Below are 9,121 nucleotides of genomic sequence, written 5' to 3' on the forward strand. Positions count from 1 at the left end.
GTTGCCGCAGTATTCGCCACACTGCCCTCCACCTAAGTCTGATCGTCCCGATCAGACATACTTGCTGCTCACACGTTGCTAGTCTTTCATCTTGGTTCTCGGTCTCCCAACTGTCTGGATTCGATGCACTGCATCCTTCAGCCGTTTGTCAATCTTATTCGGACCTTTCCAGTTACGATGTTGTTCGGAGGGGAAGCCTTTCTTCTGCTGCGGCATGTGCAACAACACCGAATCACCTTCCTCTAGCTCCTCTCGGCTCGATGCGTTACTGGACATTGCTTCCAGCTTATCTCCGGTGGTGCACCATCTCACATGGTTGTGCTTCTGCCGGCCACTGGTGGTGAACAGACCATATCTCCTCTCGTGGGCACCGTTTTTGCCAGATCTATGTCGCATCCTCTGTCCATGACACCCAGCTTCTTGCCTTCGTGCTGCACTGCCTTTAGCACATCTTGCTAAATCCGGTTCCTCACGCTGAAACTTGCCCAGTGTTTCCGCATCTCGCTCTATCGCCGACGTCAACCTCATTGACCGGACATGTATAACCTCATCCTTGGCTTCCGGCTTAACTGATCGCCTTTGCCGACAACTTTTTTCGGGACACTTCAATGCGCGCCTACTACTTCCACAGCCGCTTCCATTTCCGGCCACCGCCGTATCACCATTGCAACGTGGTTTAGCGGCTTTCCGCCTGCCGGAAACACTGCCTGGCTTGCCATGACGACTTCCTTGTTGCGACCTCTTCTTGACTGAGCTGGCGGAACCGTCACGCTTTTCCTGTATCGGTGAACTGCTTCGTTCTCCTGACGAAACCACTCCGTCTCCATCACTGCCAACCTCCGCCCAACTAACCGCTTCCGTTTCTGGTGGAATCTTCGACAATTCCTCTAAGTCTAACCGTCTGCCGCAATACTGGCTGTCGTAACCAACCCTAAGTGGCACTTTCCCGTGACGATCTGTCAGGACCATTCTCTGGAGGTCAATCTTCATGCCTTGGCCAAGTAAGAAATCCACGCCGATGATGAATTCATCCACGATGTCTGCCACTATATACTTAGTGTGCGAGGCCACACCGTCGATTATTACCTCGCATGGTACTTCTCCTAACACTTGGGTGCGATTACCAGTTGCAGTCTGCAGTTTTGCTCCAGGTGGTAGCTTCACATAAAAAGTGGCCAAATCTGGTCGAATAATGGAATGTGTCGCTCCAGTATCCACTGTCAGTACTCTCTCCTGCCCATTCACACATCCACCAACAGTGAGGTTGCATGCTTTCCGGCCAATTTGTGAGACGGAGATTATGCCCTTCCTGCTGGCTCGTTTCAGTTTAACGACTGATTGGAGTTGGCTTCGTCTCCTGCAGCCCTGCGTTTGCGTCCGCCTGAATTGTTGAGCCCACTGGAACTTTCGCTGCAATCGCGGGCGAAGTGGCCTGGCTTTCCACATTTAAAACATTTGCTAGAGCCATTATATTTCTCGCCCTGCAGTTGGATAATCTTCTTCAGCATTTCATTTGTCTCTTCCAGTGTTTCCACTTCCACACGATGTGCTTTGTAGTTTGGTCTACCTAGGAGCGCCGCCGTTACACGCGTCTGAGCATACAAGACGGTTTCAGCAAATGTAGGCTTTGGACTCGCGTACGTGTCTCGCTTGATATACACGTCCCGCATTCCGTTGATGAAACTCTGGATTTTTACCCTTTCGAGGTGCTCACCAGATGGGTCTCCAATAGCCAAGTGAGCCAACCTCTCGATATCTGAGGCGAATTCTTGTAGAGTCTCGTTGGCTTTTTGGCAGCGGTTCTCCAGCTCCATCTGGTAAATCTGTCTCCTGTGCTCGCTACAGTAACGTCTCTCCACGGCACTCATCAACGCATCGTAACTAATCCTTTCACAGTCGGGAATAGTATGCAAGATTTCTGCTGCAGGTCCTTTCAATGCAACGAATAGTGCAGCGGATTTATTCTCCATGCTCCAATGATTTGCTGCAGCCGTTTTTTCGAACTGGAGCTTAAAGACCTCGAAAGTAATTGTGCCGTCAAAGGATGGAGTCTTTACCTTGGGAGCGTTCGTCGAAGCAGCTGGACGATTCAACTGCAAGTCGTGGAGTCGACCTTCCAACTCGCCCATCTTAGCCTCGACTTTTTCCTGTCTCTCTTCGATTTTTTCCTGTATTTGTGCAATCTTTGCATCCTGTGCTTCCAGTTGGGATGACATCTGCGCTGATACCGCTGATGATATATGTGTCTCCAGCGCTTGTATCTGCGACGAAACATCCGCAGACAAATGCGACCTTTGTGCTTCAAGCTGTGTTTGCATCTGTGTCGACAGCTGTGATGACATCTGTGACATGGCAGCCAGTATCGTGTTCGTGTCCATAGCTGTTGATGAACTTGGACAATTTACAATACTCGCTAATACAGTAAAAAACACTTTACAATACTTGTTAAAGCAATAACAATGCTTCACCACTTGTTAACACAATTAAACTTATAGCTTGCTTATTCGCAACTCACTTCTCCGCTCACTTTACTTGTAGCTTTCTGACTTGTAACTAACTCAACTCCGCTGTGGCGGCGCCCTTATATACCTGCGCTCGCACTTATGGCAACTCTAGAACGTTCTGAAGTTTATCTCTCATTCTCTTTCTCTCGCTGTTCGCAGTTTTCATCCAACTTGACGTTTCTCTTTGTGGAGTCATTCCTCGAACATTCTGCCTATTTCTTGTTGTTCGCTTCGCGTTGCCGCAGTATTCGCCACAGTATAGTAGAGCGGATGTTTGGAGGATCAATTCCAGCATATGAGAATACTACAGTTCAATATGCAGAGTCTGAAAAAACTGAATAATAAAGAACTACTGGAATTAACGTTAATACATAAAAATATCGATATAGCAATTCTTAGCGAAACATGGTTGGCAAATAATAGCAGCACGTCCTTAAAAAACTTTAACTTCGTCGCCAAGTATCGCGATGATGGATATGGTGGTGTAGTCATATAAGTAAACCAAAAGGCATCAAATTTTCATTAATTAAACTCTTAACCAACGCCGATATAATTGGCATCACAACACTGAATCTTAAAGTGAACTTCAATGTTTTCAGCATATGCTGCCCACCAGATATGGCCACAACAGAATTTAAACAGGAGTTAGAAAAAACAATTTTAATGGCGAAAAACTTAAAATATAAGTCTATATTGGCAGGGGATTTTAACAGCAAGTCAATGTTATGGGGTAGTAATACAATTCATCAGAAGTTTTAAACAACAAAATTATTATGGGAATGACTAATATGGAAATAGGACATAATCTGCAAGAATTCAATAGTAATATTAATAAACTAATAGAAGATAACACTATACAAATTAATAGCAATAATAAATACAAACCAAAAAAATGGTGGAATAAAGACATTGACAAACTATATAGAATAAGAAACAATGCAAGAGCCAAATACCAAAAATATAGAACATTCGAAAATCTAAATAAATTATGGGAAGCGCAAACTAATCTTCAAAATCAAATAACCATAAGCAAAAGAGAAAGTTTTAATATACTGCTAGATGAGATATCGGATACAAAAGACAGTAAACAGATGTGGAATAAAATTAATAGCTTAAAAAAATATGGCTGTCCTAAAAGAACGAACAACACTTGGGCTAAAGATAAAAAAAAATTACTTTTTAACTATGATAACCGTGCCATCAAAAACTATGTTCCCATTGGCGTAATTTAGAGGTCAATCCTAATTTACGCATAAATTAAGTACAAACTAAGTAATTTCGCCTTGTAATGTCTCTCAGTAAATTAAGTTGAAAGTACGTAGTTTATCTTAAACCAAGAACCAAATCACGAACAAATCAGTGTCGGCTCTAATTTTATCGATAATAATCGAAAAAAGTATTGACCCATAACTGATATGTCATTGTGTTTGGACGTTTTTGTTTTTAATAATCGCGCGTGGTAGTTTGTAAAATATTTCCAGAAGCTTTCTCTTTTGATCACTCATCTAAAATCTAAAAAATTACCACAAACAACTCAGAATATAAAAATATACGTAATTACTCACATTCGCGATCTCTTTTGGTTAAATAAACAATAACACAGGGTTGCTACAAAGCTGTCAAGACAAATAAAGAATCGCGTGTATGAACGCACTTAATTTAGTGAGGTATTTTAAACGAAACTAAGTATTTTATGTTGGTAATGTAAATAGAGTTAAACACTACCTGCAATGACCACAATTCACCGGCCTTTAATGATTATACTTACACTGGATACGACTTACCGGAACTGACATTTTAAAATTTTGAGACCTTTTTAAAAAGCAGGAAACCGGAATCAGCTAAGGAATTGGATGGATTATCATACCGTATGATTAGTAAACTTCAAGAGACAGAAAAGCACGCACTCTCCCGAATATTGAAAAATATTTGGATCGAGGGGAAAATACCGGCGGAATGGAGGCATATTAAAATAATACCAATATTGAAGCCCGATAAAGACCCAGCCACAACGGAGAGTTACAGACCAACATCATTACTATCATCACTTTGCAAAATGATGGAGGGAATAATCAAATACCATTTTGACGACCATGTTGATCAATACCAACTCTTACCCTCTAGGTCATACGCCTTCCGCAAGAGGAGATCAACAACACAATGCATCAACGAGTTATTAACACGGTTATACATTTGAAAAGCGTGGGTAAACATGTAGTAGGTGCAGGGATTGACCTCGTTAAGGCGTATGATACTGTAAATATTCAAACCTTAACAACCATATTAAACGAAGCAAACATAACAAAAGCAGTAGTCAGGTGGGTTAATGACTTCCTCACCAGAAGAACACTACACCTTGGAAAGGAAAGCATAGTAACCAATAGAGGTTTACTCCAAGGAAGTGGACTGAGTCCACTGCTATTCAACCTATACACAACGAAACTGCACCAAGTATCCGATGATAAAACCACACTAATTCAATTCGCCGATGACTTCTTCTTAATAACGGCTAACAGTGATTTCAACGCTGCAAAAACACAATTAAAGCAGAAACTGGAGAAATTCAATGAAATTTGCGGCCAAATGGACCTAACAATCAACTTTGATAAAACCAACATTATTCACTTTAACAATAGAAGAAAAGCCCTGGACATTCAAATACATAACAAGCAATTAGTACAAGTTAACTCTATTAAATATTTAGGAGGTTTCATAAACAAAAATAACCAATCTTCACTTAAACGAAATAATAGACAAAACCAATAAAAGATGTAGCTTTTTAAAAACACTTACCGGGTGTACCTTTGGAGTAAATCCAAGCTATATAAAGCATTCGCCAGATCGAAACTTGAATACGCGGCATCTTCGTTTGCGAACATATCCAAAACAGCTATGGACAAACTTGAAAGCTGTAACAATCAAGTTATTAGGAAAAGCATAAGATTAATAAAATCAACTCCGACCCACGTAATATACCATATGGCAGCTGAATTACCTCTCCAATATAGACTGCAGCTTGGGACAGCGAAAGAATTATTAAAAGTATTCGCCTTTGATCTACCGGCTAAATAACTATTAACACAACAGCAAATACATTTTTCAACTAGCTACACAAAAGTATTTCAAGAATACGAGGACATCATTAAAAATACCACAACTATACCAAAAGAAAATATATCAACAAAAAAAATAACCATACACACTGAATTCTTTAACAAATTGATTAAAAACAAATCTGAAGCGAATAAAAACTTAATTAATCAACTATTTAAAGAAAAAATAAACCAACTCAGAAACAAAAACATAGAAATTCTATACACAGACGGATCAGTTAAAGACCACCTCACAAAAGCAGCATTTCATTATGAAAAAACAAACACAACATTAGCCTTCTACACAAACAAAGAAATGACGTCAATGACAGCCGAGCTCTGGGCATTTGAAAAGGCAATCAACTTTGCAATCCGCCAGGGTCTCCGAAAAATTGCTATCTTATCGGACAGCAAATCTGGAGCGATAGCATTACAGAACAAAAATAGCACGAATATCCTTGTAATCCAAATTTTATCACTAATAAGCATCAGCAACCTCTCGGAAGTAGAAATACATTACACCTGGCCATAAAAACATTTATCAAAATACAATTGTTGACTTGCCGCCAAAAACGCTGAACACACGGGCAATTACGAAGGCATTGGCTGGACCCTGGCAGATGCGATTAAAGAAGTTGAAAGGAGATCAACTCAAAAATGGCAAGAAGAATATGCAACGATAAGTTTAGAAAAAGGAGAAGACTATTATGCGATGTTTCCAAAAATTACGAAAAAACCTTGGTTCCATAAGCCTAAAATTAAATTTATTGCATCTATAAAAATGTTATGCAAAATACTTACAAATCACACCTTTCGTAAATGTACCATGAAGAGACTAAACGTAATAGAAAGTGATAAATGCGAAACTTGCAGTTGCGAAGAAGATACGACACATATACTACATATCTGCCCTAGATGAGACACAATGAGAAGTAAATTCCCAGCACTCTGTAAATACAACAAAATGATACAACTAATCAAGGCGAATTAATTATATATAATTATGGCAAGTTGAATTTTCATACATCTTCCCATAAAAAGTTTAACAGAAGCAGAGATACCAAGGAGGTTTTTTCCCATTTTGATGCCTTTGTAATATAAAAACCCACCGAAAAGGGGGAAAGCGGCAACTCCGCCATTCACAAACATGTCGAAAGTATGAATTTTAAAAATTAAAAACAATAAACAAACATATTCAAAACAAAGAAATTCATTGTACTAAAACTTTTTAAATAGTTTGTGTTGAGTTTACCTCACAAAGAACTCGTTCAAATAAGCCGAATAATATTTAAAATGCTTTATTACTTAAAAGATTGCTTAGTCGTTTACAAGATAATTACAGGTTAATAGTTTACGTTGATATATCGGAAAGCACGTTCAAATTCGATGACATTCAGAATGAAAAAGGGATAGTGATACCAGATTGAGTTCTATTTTACAACTCGGAAATTAGCGCAGGGTTGCATTAAGTAGCGAAAGTCGAATTATTGCCACAAAGTTTGCGAAAGTACAAATGCTGCCACATTACTCCCCGCCTAGACGAAACTACCGATATCGTAGAGGAAAGTTAACATGCCTTCCAGAACGCGTGGATTTCGTCGATATAGAAGGTGGTGTATTCATTGGCTCGTCTTCCTGAGGAATGCGGCTCGTTGTCGGAATAGGTGCGGGTGTATCCGTTGGCTCTACTGATTGGGGAATATGGCTCGAATTTTCGTAGTCGTCGCTGGCTAAGAACGCAGGCTTTAGCCGATCGATGCTTATGTTGCTGCATCGCCCTCTTATTAAAAGTTTAGAAAACTTAGGCGATCTCTTAACAACGAGGTAAGGCCCGTCGTAAGGATGTGTCAGTGAAGGACGAATTGAGTCGTTTCGCACGAAGACATGAGATGCAGAATACAATGCTGGTGACACGAAAACTTTAGGTGTCGTATGATGTTTAGTTTTTGTAGGGCGAAGTTTCTGTATTAGCGACCGGAACTGAGATACCATCTCCTGTGTTACTGCTCTCGCCTTTGTTGACTAAAAAAATTCGCCTGGGAGTCGTAGCGTTCAACCATAAACGAGCGGAGCAGGGCTCGCGTGAATGTCGGGTTTGTAAGCTGAACGAAGACCGAGGAGAATCGTTGGCAAATAATGTACCCACTTGTGTGGCACATGATAGCAGCTTTAAAACTTCGGTGCCACCTTTCTAAAATGCCGTTTGCCCGTGGGTGGTAAGGGGTTGTTCGGAGGTGAATAGTGCCAATCATGTTCAACAACTCGGCGAATAGGGCGGAGTCGAATTGTCGGCCCTGGACTGACGTAATTCGTGTTGGAATGCCAAATCGCGAAATCCAATGAGATAAAAGCGCTTTGGCAACGGATTCGGCGGACATATCAGGCATCGGCGCTGCCTCTGCACAGCGGGAATGGGCCAGCAATATCGATATGAATGTGCGCAAAACGTTGGGTTAGCGGTTCGTATGTCGCTGGAGCAGATGCAGTGTGTCGGTGGACCGTTGGCATACCTGACAGTTCCGCACGAATTTTGCTGTCTCCCTCTTCATTCCGGGCCAAACAAATCTTTGCGTCATGAGGTTGACTGTTGCACGAATGCCTGGAGGCGACAATCCGTGAATCTTTGCCAGCAGTAATCTGCGAAACTCATGGGGTATGTACGGCCGAATGTTCGAGGTTGAAGTATCGCATACTAGTTTCGCCATACTGTTGGGGATATCAAAATACTTTAGTAAAAGTGAATTACTTCGCGTACCTGATTCGCTTAGGAGTGCTTGTAGATGAGTGTCAGCTTGCTGCGCGGCTGCGACCTTAACGTAGTCAATAATTTGTTCGATTGCTTGCATTCGAGAGAGCAGGTCTGCTGTGGAATTTTCTGCACCGGGTACGTGTCGAATATCGGTCGTGAATTGACCGATGAAATCCAACTGCCTTACACGACGAGGAGAAGCTTTTTCTAGCTTCTGGCGAAAGGCGTATACTAGCGGGCGATGGTCGGTGACAATATGGCATTTTCGGCCCTCGATCATGTACCGAAAGTGACATACGCCTTGGTATGCCGCGGTCAGAACACGGTCGTACGTACTATATTTACGTCAGCTTCTTCGAATAAAAGCCGAGTGGCTGAAGTTCTCCACCTTGGAGTTGGTGCAATGCGGCTCCGACAGCGGTGTCCGAAGCGTCGACGTATAAGGCTAACTCAGCGCCGGGTGACGGATGCACGAGTAATGTTGCTTTCGCCAGTTCTGATTTGCAACGATCGCAGTCGTCTTCGGCTTCACTGTTCCACACGACAATTGTACGGTCGTTCTTCTTATTGCCTGTAATTAGCTGTTGAAGGTGAGACTGGTACTCGATAGCGTTCGGTAGGAATTTGCGGTAGAAGTTTACCATGGCGATGAAGCTCTTCAGTTCTTTTGCTACTGTGGGCTTCAGAAAATCGCGAATCGCTGCTATTCTCTCAGGTAGAGGACGTATGCCTCTACCGTCGACCAGGTGCCCCAAAAACTTTAACTCGCTCTTACC

The sequence above is a fragment of the Rhagoletis zephyria genome, unplaced genomic scaffold, assembly GCF_001687245.7.
Source record: "Rhagoletis zephyria isolate East Lansing unplaced genomic scaffold, Rhagoletis_zephyria_1.1 Rzeph_scaffold_00483, whole genome shotgun sequence".
NCBI classification, from domain to species: Eukaryota; Metazoa; Arthropoda; class Insecta; order Diptera; family Tephritidae; genus Rhagoletis; species Rhagoletis zephyria.